At 34.2% G+C, this 12,644-nt stretch overlaps 1 protein-coding gene and 1 long non-coding RNA gene across 24 annotated transcripts in view; one reads left to right on the plus strand and one right to left on the minus strand.

Annotated features, from left to right (window-relative positions):
• ADGRL3 (adhesion G protein-coupled receptor L3) overlaps nucleotides 1-12,644 on the plus strand; it is an 856,207-nt gene that overhangs the window by 541,239 nt on the left and 302,324 nt on the right. The window lies entirely within an intron of this gene.
• Nucleotides 547-12,644, minus strand: part of LOC140604135 (uncharacterized) — a 56,019-nt gene continuing 43,921 nt past the window's right edge. Inside the window, exons 3-4 of the long non-coding RNA XR_012007163.1 lie at nucleotides 2,742-2,846; nucleotides 547-1,351 (exon numbers count right to left, since the gene is read on the minus strand). This is a non-coding gene — a long non-coding RNA (uncharacterized lncRNA). The remainder of the gene's footprint in view (nucleotides 1,352-2,741; nucleotides 2,847-12,644) is intronic.

The raw sequence follows: 12,644 nt of genomic DNA on the forward strand, positions 1-12,644 counted from the left end.
TAATTCTATGATGAAATATAAGAAGGCCTTCTAATTGTGTCAGGACAGTTACCCAACTAAGTAGTTAGAACCAGGCCCACAGATAAGAAAGTGACAAAATCTTACTGAGAGAATAAAACTATAAGAGAGAAGACTTACTCTACTTTTAGTTTTGGGGGTATTTTTGTTTTTTTCTTCACTATAAAAGAAAAATGTATAGTTCTTAAAAGTATTGGACATTCCTAAAGACTTTACTTCTCCTTGAAAAGTGTGTAACACAGATTGAATCTACTCTTATATAGAAATATGGAATGACAAAGTAGGTTGATCTCTCACTCCAGAAACTGTAGAAATAGTTCCAATGTTTTATTATATTATTTGGTATAGTGATACCCTCTATAGATTTTTTAAAAAGATTTTATTTATTTATTCATGAGAGAGAGAGAGAGACAGAGACAGAGACACAGGCAGAGGGAGAAGCAGGCTCCATGCAGGGAGCCCGACATGGGATTTGACCCCGGGTCTCCAGGATCACGCCCTGGGCTGAAGGCGGCGCTAAACTGCTGGGCCACCCGGGCTACCTCCTCTATAGATTTTGACTTAAACAGATCAAACCATAAGTTTTCACCAGTTACTTATAAGGGTAAATATTGAAAAAGGGAAAAACATAAAAAGCAGGGATGCCTGGGTGACTCAGTGGTTGATTGTCAGCCTTTGGCTCAGGTCATGATCCCGGGGGTCCTGGGATCCAGTCTTGCATCAGGCTCCCCCAACAGGGAGCCTGCTTCTCCCACTGCCCATGTCTCTGCCTCTGTCTGTGTCTCCTATGAATAAATACATAAAATCTTTTTTATTTTTTATTTTTTTAAAGATTTTATTTATGTATATCAGAGAGAGAAAGAGAGGCAGAGACACAGGCAGAGGGAGAAGCAAGCTCCATGCTGGGAACCTGATGTGGGACTCGATCCCGGGACTCCAGGATCATGCCCTGGGCCAAAGGCAGGTGCCAAACCACTGAGTCACCCAAGGGTCCCCTAAAATCTTTTTTAAAAAGAGGGGCATAAAAAGTGAACCATCAGTTTTGCTAAATAACAAAAATTCAATCAAATAAAATTTTAATATCTAATTGTTTTTATTGAACAATTCATGAATCAGGCAGCAAGCCATATAGCAAGTAGAAAGGAGCTCTAAGGAGCTGTACAAAATGGAAGCCTTTAGGGGCATGTAGGTGGCCTAGTCAGTTGAGCTTCCAACTCTTGATTTCATCTCAGGTCGTGATTTCAGGGTTGTGGTAGCTGTGCTCTGCACTCAGTAAGGCATCTGCTTCCTCTCCCTCCTTCCCTACCCTTCCACCTCCTTAGATAAATAAAATCTTAAAAAAAAAAAAAAAAAAGAAGACTTTATAGGCAAGAAGGGGGAGGGTTAAGGCAAAAAAACAATCCTCATTTCCCTTTAGGAGATGGAGAGGTCTCTGAGGCAGATTACCTCATTGGTGTTGACTAGAAAAGTGCAGACTATCTGGTTAATATAACATTCGAACAAAAAGTTGAACCTGGAATTAGGTTAAGTGTTAAACCTTGGTTTGGTGATGTGGATTCAGCACAAGTGACCCTAATTTAAGTCTGTTCTTTCTTCTTAATACTTTACATATGACAGCACTGAATATTAATGAAAAGAGAGTCAACAATTCTAATCAGAAATGAAGCTTTTTTTTCTTTTAGATTTGACAGTAAAACAGGTAAATATGTCCATTTGAAACTGTCAATATTATTCTTTTAATTTATACACATTTCCTTTTTATGTTCATGCTTATATTTCTTAGAAAAGAGTAGTTAAGTATATTCATTGAACATTGACTATTGACCATTAAAACAAGATATCTGATGAATATTTTTTGATGAATATTTTTGATGAGAGAGAAGCACTACTGGTCATTTTCATGGTATAATGATATTAAAAATCATTTATGGAGATACCATTAGCATGTTTTATCACAATTTTGTGTAATTATTTTGGGAGGCAAATACCTTTGTTCTGCTGATCAGGGGGTTTAAATATTTTGGAAGCCTCTTTTTATATTCCTTTGTACAATAAAACTTTAGGGTGTGCAAACCGATTACAAATAACCAATGCCTACGTTATATGAGATAATGGATCTCAAAGTCTGGTCTGAGGAACTTGTTACAAACGTAAATTCTCAGGTTCTATCCTAGATTAAATCAGAAACTCTGGGGATGGATCCCAGTAATCTGTTTTTAATGACCTGCTAAATTTGAGAATTAATGTATAAGCATAATCCTTGCAAGGTTAGTATGTATTATAGAATATAATAAAAATATTAAACTTTGTTTTTAGAATTTCTATGACTGTTTTGTCAATTGCCTTTAAATAAATAAGTGTTTCCCATTTTCTATTTAATTACTACTGCAAAGAGACCAATAACTCACAGCTGAGGGAACATGTGAAAATGCAGATTTCCTGTCTGTTTCCCATCCCTAAGATATTGATTCAGTACATGAAGTGAGGCCTAGTGATAGTATTTTTTAGAGGTGATTCTGGATTTGGAAAATAATCACTACTCTAGATTCTCTAATGTTTAAAGAGAATTTATATCTTGGCACAAATACTCTCTTAATGCGTTAAGAATCTATGGAGCAATGTATACTAACTACCCCCTCTCTGGGCTAAGGCTGCTCTGGAAGTAAAATGTACCACTTTGTTTTATTAAATGACCCTGTTTTGTGTCCTCCTAGAATTACTACCTGTGTGGTTGACAGAAAAGAACAGCAGTCTGATACAGGATGGACACGTCCCCTCTCAAGCTTGTCCTGGCAAAGCAAGGTGCCATTCATCTTCACCTTGAATAGCTGTAATAAATTAACACAGTGAGAAGAGCAGTTAGAGTCTCTAGGCAATCATGCAGTGCTTTGCAACCTCTCATGGTCTGTCCATGTGTTGGGAAAACCAAACAAAACAAAAAAAGGAGGAAAATGAGTAGAAAAATAAATTAGACCTGTCACTGTAGTTGAAGGAACATAGTAACCAGCAGAGTCCTATCCTCCCTATGAGCAGAACCTCAGACTTCTCTATTTTAATTTAAGGCAAAGTTTTTTTTTTTTTTTTCATACCCAAAAGTCGGAGTAGGTGGAATTTTGAATCTTTCATTTATGCTTGTAATTTGCCACATGGACTAACACATGGTCTTGGCACGTGATGGTGTCCCCTTGTCAATTCCCACTGTCTTTCTGAACATGGGCAGATGAAGAGCTGTTTGGAAACTCCGTGCTGCTGTCTTGAGGCTAATCACACTATCTGACCATGGTCATTTGTCCTAACTATGCACGGTGGCCATGAGGGACCCTTCTCTCTGCCAGCTGAGGTCTGGGTGAACGCCGAGAATGTGTAACCTCCGTTTGGTCCAGCCCCCGGCTACTCTTACTTTTCTCCTTTAAGACAGGAACATCTGGTGGCCTTCACCCAATAAGACTGTTAAGATTTAAAAGCACATTTTCCAATGTGAATCCTTTGAATTAAATATTCTGACATGCTTAAAGGAGACTCAAACTTTTTTCTCTTTTTTTTTTTCGTTTTTAAATTAAAATTGTGTGTAGAGGTTCTGTCTCACTTAACGAAGTAACTATTTTTAAGAGAAACTTTCCTTTATTATTTTTCCTTCACCTATGTTTTGTATGTATCATCAGACTTAACCCTAGAAATATTTGGCTTAGTGACTGGGGTGAATAGAAGTTGTTTGTTCTAAAAATCTTTTCTTTAGTTTCCTTTAATTCTATTAATTTTATGCCCAAACTCTCCCCCCCAATTTAGAGCTGAAAATAACAGTCATTCTCATTGCATGAAGTTCAGTTTGTTTAGACTGTATTCTGGGTGGGAGGTAAGGCAATTCTGCTGTTATTCGTGTTTAAAAGAGAATGAAATGAAATACGTTTATTTTATTATCGTATTAAAAGCCTCACACAAATCTTATGAATTTTTTGCATTTCTAAACTATAGGAAAAAGGAAAAATCTGAAAACAATGGATGTTTCTTAGTTTACCAATAACCATCATGATGACTTATTTTAGATTCTAAGTATATTCTCTCTGAGATAATTTGGAGGCCTTTTAGATTTCCTTAATTTACATAATAAAGCTAAAAATTTCACATAATTCTCTGTTAATAAATACTTATCGAATTCTTAATTTTGTGTCTAGCTCGGTACTCAAGATCTTAAATGAATTAGAATGAACATGTGATGGAATTGATCCTTTTAAATTCTGAAGCAATTCTTTTTAGCCTTAAAGTGGGCTGATTATATACTGCTTGAGATGGAATGAGTAGAGCATAGTTATGCTTTGGCAGAGTACCGATGAGTACTATAGACAGAGATGTAATGCTGACTGCATCCTAAATTTGTGAGCTCACTGTTATTTGACATGCATAGCTTAACTAAATTCTTTTCTTTTTCCATTAATGAGAAAGAATAATATTCACTGACTCAGTCTGTAGCACTTGGCTATTATTTGCTGAGCTGTATAAACAATGAGCAGCTGTATCATTGTTTATATTGCATGATTTTGTTTATTCATTTAAAACATTTTATGACAGTAGTGTGGCTTAGCAGCATGCTTATGGTAATGAAGAAGTTAATTAGCAATATTGAGCAAGACTTCAAGAGATGAGTTTTAATAAGTAGTGCTAAAAATATTACAGTAGTCATCCACAGATAAACATAATAAGCCTCAGACAAATGAGAAAAATGGTCAAATTACACAAAAAAATCACGTTCGACTCCTTTGCTTTCAGTTTCAAAAGAATAGTACAGATAAACATGTACTCATTCACATACTGAGGACAGTGACTGTAATTCCCTTTTATTTTATTTTTTCCATAACATAAAGCTACTACACGGATAGAAAATGGAAGATTACTTGAACAAAAAATAAGCAATTATCTTTTAATAACAAATTCAGTCTGATAGAATACTCTGCCAGTAAAGAAGTCAGACAGCTTACCAAAAATACTAGAATTATAAGCTCTCCAGCCCAGAAATATTGATAGACATAGTTTGAGTGTGTTAGTCTGATTCATATTAGAGCCAAAGAAATCTTAATTCAAGCAGCAAGAAATCCATAATTGGAAAGAATCCCATAGTTACTGCTGATATTTTCCTCTAATTATAAGTGACTTTGATGCATCATAAGCCCACTTAAGAACTCTGGATCTTGATAAGAGAAGCATTCCCAGGCTCCATTGACTAGACCTGGTGTTATCAGAAATTCATTTCTGTTGGCCATGCATTTGGGCGTTATGTAGTATTTGATATAATGATATGAAAATACTAATATCGGACTACGTTAATACATCATCAGTTTTGCCTAAGGGCCAAACAGAGGTTAAACTTACATTTCTTGACATTATTAACTTAGAAGATACTATGACTCACTTTGTGAATTCACTATGATTGGGGCAGGTGATGTTGCTTTACTTTATTCATTTTTTATGCCACTGTCAGCAGTGTCTCCTCTCAGGCTAAGCGGAATGGGTGACTAAGTATTTCCATAGACTTAAGAGATTACTTTTAATCAGAAAAAGAAATGTTTTTTCCTTATTTGTAAATGTCATATATATGGGTCTCATATGAGTGACAAGTGCCAGAAGTTCTTAAAGCCAAGACAAGTTTGATTGGTGAGAGGAGATATTTTAAAAATAGATAGTTCCAGGAAATTTTATATAAAGCCTGTCAATGAGGATTCTTTGTTAGATGAGTCATGGCCATACTCAAAATATTTGATTTCATTTGTTCACCATTCAGTAAGAGTCTATTATGCGCAAAATGCTTCCCTGAATGCTGTGGGAGTTAAAGTAAGAGCCCTGTAGGTGAGAGAGTTATCATTTAGTTATGGAGGTAACACACTAGAACAAAGTCCAGTCATGGCAAGTAACCAAATTGTGTAGTATTATTTTTTTATAAAACTGACCAAATTAATATAATAAATCTTTTTGTTTGTTTTTTAAAGATTTTATTTCTTTGACAGAGAGACAGAGCACAAAAGCATGAGCGGGGGGAGCAGGAGAAGAACCAGACTCCCCACTGAGCAGGGAGCCTGACACTGGGCTCGATCCCAGGACCCTGGGATCTGAACAGAAAGCAGACGCTTACCCACCTGAGCCACGCAGGTGCCTCTAATATAATAAATCTTAATAAATAAAAAGACAAATATTGCAAGATCATCAGAGTCAGCCTGAGAAAGTGATCTTCTGGGCATTTTGATAAGCTTTGTCATTCACCCTTTCCTGTTGAACATGTTAAATCAATAACTTTGATAAGATATAGAAGGTGTAAAAAAAAAAAAAAAGATATAGAAGGTGTGAGAATTTGCATTGCTGGATGGCAGATCATATGGAAGTAATATATTAGTAGACCAGAATATAAAATCAAGAATCAAATGGATAGGCCAGGCTTTTCAAGGACCTAAAGTGAAGAAGCTAAAGTATAACACAGATAAATGTAGAATCCTCTGTTTAGGTTTGTTTGCTATATAATTCCAAAATGAGAAGATTCTGCTAGACAGTTGTGCATGGAGGGGGGCAGGGAACTTCAGTCATTTTCAGCCAGCAAAATAGTTGAGTCACTCTTTGCCAGTCATTGCATAATACACTGGGGATGCAATGGGTCAAACATAGTCCACACAGTCAGTCGCAAGCTTACAGGATTTGGGGAGCCACGGATTAAATTTGTATCAATACTTTTGGTTATGAGGTGGGAAATAGGAATGCAGTCACTGTGTTGATGATATGGATGATGATGATGGTGATGATGATATTCATAAAGCACCTAGAAGAAAGGATAAAATTTCATGCTTTTCCCATTTGATCAGACCATTTCTTAAGAATTTGTTTCAGAATATTTGGCACCGGATTTTAAGAGCAACGCCAACACGTAAGAGTTTGTCCAATGGAGGACAGCTCCATTGTTGTATATTCAAGGAACTATGATCCATTTGATGAAAGGTTGAAGGAACAGGATATTTAGCTAAAGTCTATGATATCCGATTACCTGGATTTGAAAATGGCCCCTTCACATACTAATTGTGCGACTTTGGGCAAGTTACTTGGCCTCTCTTGTCTCAGTATCGTCATGTATAAAATGGGAATTGGAATAGTACTTAGATCTCAGGTTTGTTAAGGAGAATTAGTGAGATAATATCTGTAAAATACCTAAAACAATGAATGGAACATAGTAACAAACAAATGTTAACTGCATAAATGGTTAGATACATAATGGAGACTGAGATTATTGATAAAGGGTTTAGGAGGGATCTTTTCTCTTTCTTAAGAGGTGTCTTCAAATATCTGAAGACAAGTCTGTGGAATGAGAAAATATTCAGGGGCGCCTAGGTGGCTCAGCGGTTAAGTGTCTGCCTTCGGCTCAGGGCATGATTCTGGAGTCCTAGGATCAAGTCCCACGTTGGGCTCCCTGTGAGGAGCCTGCTTCTCCCTCGGCCTATGTCTCTGCCTCTCTCTCTGTCTCTCATAAATAAATACATAAAATCTTTAAAAAAACAAAAGAGAGAAAATATTCATACTTCATTCATTCTTCCTACAAGAAGCATTAGCAAGTGGTTAGAAACCGTAGAGTGAGGACAAATCAAAGTCTTTTATAAAATATAATTTAATATTTTAAAAATAATTCATCCAGTTTTCAATCTCTGATGCTCCCCTTTTCCTTAATGTTAATCATTTCCAAAATGATTCAGAATCTGCAAAATTAACCTCAACAGCTCTGAGACTTGACACCTTTCAAATGAAGTCAATGACAATGTTTTTAAGATGTAAACAAATTTCAGAAATATTATCAACTCCTTACTTGGAAACAAAATATATTCTTGATAATGGTTTGAAATTTGAGTCCATGCCATGTTGAGTCATGTCTTCCTATTGACTGATAATATAGCTGACTTATAGCGGTAACCGGAAGAAGTCATGGAATATGTTCCAGGTACTCTTCTGCCAGAGATTTTCAGAATACATTCAAATTATTACCTTGGTTTCTCTTTTTCTTTAACCAAATAAAATCTCACCAATGCCAGTGCTACTACTAACATTATCAGAGATTTCTTACAGTAACTGTCATATTGCAATGACTTCGTCCTTCCCATGGTGCTTGATTATTCTTACTGGTTTTAGTGAAACTTCCCTTGTTAACATTAATTTAATGTAACATTTTCAGAGTAAAACTCTGGTCATGAATAAACAGTGGAGTTTTTGCGATGGTATATTTAAAAATTACTTCCTTAAAAGGGAATTTTTTTTAATACCCCTCCCGTCCCCCTGCCTAGTATGCTAAGCCATTTTGGAGTCATCCATAAATAATCCAGAAAAATAAGACTGTTAGCATATCTACTGACACTGTGGCTCGGTAATATTAGCTGTGTAGTGTTAATGTAATTGGACAATGGAAGTTTTCCCTTATGAACTTGAAGTCTACATACCTAAGATAGTTGAACATATATATGAGCTGGATAATATTTACAGCTTTATCTACAGAATTGTTGGTTTTCTGTCTCTGCTGATTCACACCTGCACTAATGCTAATAGAAGGTCATTCATTGTGGTTTTGGTTGTTGTTTTCAAAAACACCCCTTTCTTCATATTAGAAACATATAAGGTTTGGAATGTGATCAGTAAATAGTTTTTAGCATTCAGGAAATAGTTCTCTTAATTCTTTTTCCTACAGTTGAAACAATCATTCATGGATTCACTCATTTTGTTTTGAGGGAGGTTATTTGGTAGGTGGTGTGTCTGAATTTAACATATATAGAACTGCGATTCTTACCAAAAATGGATGCAGTCCACTTCAGGACACAGACTTTAAATGAATAAACCAAATGGACAAATGGAGAAAGAATTGGAAAAGCCTTCATAAAATGATGAAATAATACTCAAAATGGTATATGGTTGTGAAAGATCAAGGGGAATAAAAAAAGATGGAAGGTATTTGGTAAGGCTCCTTTACTTTAGTTACTATTGCCGTTAACAACAAAATTATTACATTCCCCATAGCTTTTGTTTTTTTACTTTTTAACAAATCACCTACCTGAAAAGGACATCATCATATTGGATAGTTATAAACATTGAATTTTAAAAAACTATAGTTTTTGGTTTCTTTGTTTTCCCATATATGACCTTATAAACTAATAAGGATATATTGTTTACCCTAAATTAGTTTTTGATCAGAAAAAAAAATTTCTAACGTTTGACCATTGTGTTTTTGCATACTTATTGTAATATAATTTCTTGGATTTTGAGAGCCATTCCCCTTTGTGAAAAAATACAATGGTATTCATCATGTGGTACCCAAAAATAATTCTTATATCATGATTGTAATAAGCCATACATCCAAAATAGGCTTATTAATTTATTGACAAAAGCAAATATTTTATATTCAAAAACTCTCATTTTACAGTAACAATAACAGAAATTATATTTTCAGGAAATCGTATCCTGATCACTTAAGAGTTTCTTCATTATTAAAAAGAGAAAATGCTATGCAAAGTGATGCTGATAATACTGATGGCATTCACCAATATAGAAAAGATAAAGAACAATCTGGAACAGAAACTAATTAATTAAAATAAATTTATTAACAGTTCTTAATTTCCTGTCCTAGGTATGCCCTAGGAGGTTGTTAGAGGCAAGGGAAAAAGGCACAGGAGGAGTTGCTGTTATATGCCATAAATGACAAAATTTGTGAATAACTCATTAACATCACAATGGAAAGTATCATTTCTCTTTAATTAATATGTCACATAAGATAAATTATTGTTTTCTGCTAATTACATAGGCTTTTCAGGCATTAATTCACAAACTAGAGTTTTGTAAAAATTTCCAGTTATCCTTATATTATTTTTCAAATATTCTAACATTTAGCAAATATAAAAGTATACTCCTGTGTTAAAAAAGCATAGCATTAAATTTGAATTAAATAATATCTTGCCACATCATATCTAACACTGTATTCTTTAAAAATTTCATCATATGTTCTCTCTAATATTATGGAGTAACACCATAAACAGCATTTGGGGGGGATTTCAGTATTAGTTTATGCCTATAAAAGGAAATAACATTCCAGTAGAACTTCATATCCAAAACAAACCCATTATAAATAATTGTTTGGGGATCCCTGGGTAGCACAGTGGTTTGGCGCCTGCCTTTGGCCCAGGGCGCGATCCTGGAGACCCGGGATCGAATCCCACGTTGGGCTCCCGGTGCATGGAGCCTGCTTCTCCCTCTGCCTGTGTCTCTGCCTCTCTTTCTCTCTCTCTCTCTGTGTGACTATCATAAATAAATTTTAAAAAATTAAAAAAAAATTAAAAAAATAAATAAAAATAAAAATAATTGTTTTTCTTTCAGTTTAAAAGAATTATAAAATATAAATTGCCAGAATTCCTAATGAGATAACTATTTTCTTTATTTTTATTAAGACTGTATCTTATTTCAAAAATATTTTCCTTTGTTTTAAGATAAAGAATATATAGAGTAAAAAAAAAAAAAAAACAACCATTTTAGTGTAGGTTTCTGCCGATTTTGAAAAACGCAGTCATAAATTCACCACCACATCAAGATATAGAATAGTTCCAAAAAAATCCAGAAAAAGATAGGATGGCTTACATTGGTACATAAAACAGAATGAGAGCACATAAATTAAAACTGAAAAAAACTAAGAAAAATACAGAAAATAAAGTGAAGAAAGTAATGAGGCTAAAAATACATACTACATAACCTGATATTTGACCACAATTGTGACAGTATGGATCTGTTTCTATAAATGAATATGATTTTCAAAAATTATATATATATATATTTAAATTTGTAATTTATAAATAAATTTATAAATAAAATTTATATGTATTTATATATGTAATTGGATATTATGTAACTTAGTTATCAAATACTAAAGAATGAGATTATTGTTGAGATTATGAGATTAATAATGAGATTATTGTTATTGTATCCATCTTCTCTCCCTATATTGAAATTCCTGTGTAATTTCTGATATTCTTTGTATCACATGGGTTCCATTTTTGAGATTGGATTCTGCTGTTGAGAATTGATTTCATTGTCCCAGCATAGTAACTTCTTCCCACTTCCCTATGGAGCAGAATGCAGTAAATCAATAATTGAAAAATAATAGCCTATCACAAATTTAAAAATTGCCTCTTTTAGGAAAATAGTCTTCCTCTAAAAATTGCCTCTTTTAGGAAAATAGTCTTCCTCTCCAGTCTGAATACCTTCATATTCAACCATGTATCTTTATGACATGGTTCCCAAGATTTACCTCCCTTTTTTTTTTCCTTTCTATTCTCAAACTAGGCACAACATAGGGATTTAGTGTGATCATTATAGAGGCAGTTTCACTATCATCAATAGTAACCACTAAAATTTACCGAGCCTTTCAATTAACTGTGAAGTCTTATTTTTCTCAATTTACAAATAAAGTGGAGTTTAAAAAGGTTTAACTATATCTCGATCATATAGCTAGTAAGTTTAGGGGTGAAAACTTTTTTTTTAGGATTTTATTTATTTATTCATGAGAGACACACACACAGAGAGGCAGAGACACAGGCAGAGGGAGAAGCAGGCTCCATGCAGGGAGCCCGACGTGGGACTCGATTCCGGGTCTCCAGGATCATGCCCTGAGCCAAGGCAGACACAAAACCATTTGAGCCACCCAGGCGTCCCTAGGTCCAAGATTTTAATCTACATCTGACTTTGTTCAGAATACTAACCCATTTTAAAATAGAAAAAGAGTATATTACAGTTTAAGAATCTGCATCCTTCTGTTGATTCATGACAAGTTTATGGGTAAGAAAACCAACTGAGGCGCCTGAGTGGCTCAGTTGGTTGAGCATCTGACTCTTGATTTCAGCTCAGGTCATGATCTATGGGTCATGGACTCGAGCCCCACACCGGGCTCCAAGCTAAGCATGGCATCTGCTTGAGTTTCTCTCGGTCTCTGCCTCCCTACTTTAAAATAAATAAATATTAAAAAATAGAATTTTCCAAAATAGGACTTCTTTATATGAAATCTCAAACTGTGTTTCCTCTATACATATGTGTGTGTATTCTATATTTTAAAATTTAAATTCATTCGAATTATGGGATCTAACATGAAGTCAGTTCTTCACATTGAAAATTTAAGTAAAGAATGGGAAAGATTTTAATAAAATTTAATATAGGAACTATGATATTAGAAATGCCTACATTTATGGTGTAAACACATATTAAAGCTGTGCTATGTATACTGTTTACTTTTTCACCTATTCTCAGAATATTTTTGTTAAATAAGTATACCGTAAATTTTAGAAGAGATCTATTACTAGAATGAAATATATATATATATATATATATATATATATATATATATATATATATATATTTTCTGAGCACAATTTTCACCAAATGATATAAGTAAAAAATATAGATATGTTGATCTTTATTAACAAAAGAAGAACTTCAGAGCTTAGAAATGTCCTATGTAGGCTTTATATGACAAACTTAAAAACAGACCAATTAATTATCAAATTTTCTGAGGAAAGGAATTGCTTTGTGGTTTGCTAAAGGAAGATCTCAGATTCTTTTCTAAGGTTTATCAAATATGTGGG

The sequence above is a fragment of the Canis lupus genome, chromosome 14 (genome assembly GCF_048164855.1).
Source record: "Canis lupus baileyi chromosome 14, mCanLup2.hap1, whole genome shotgun sequence".
Lineage (NCBI taxonomy): Eukaryota > Metazoa > Chordata > Mammalia > Carnivora > Canidae > Canis > Canis lupus.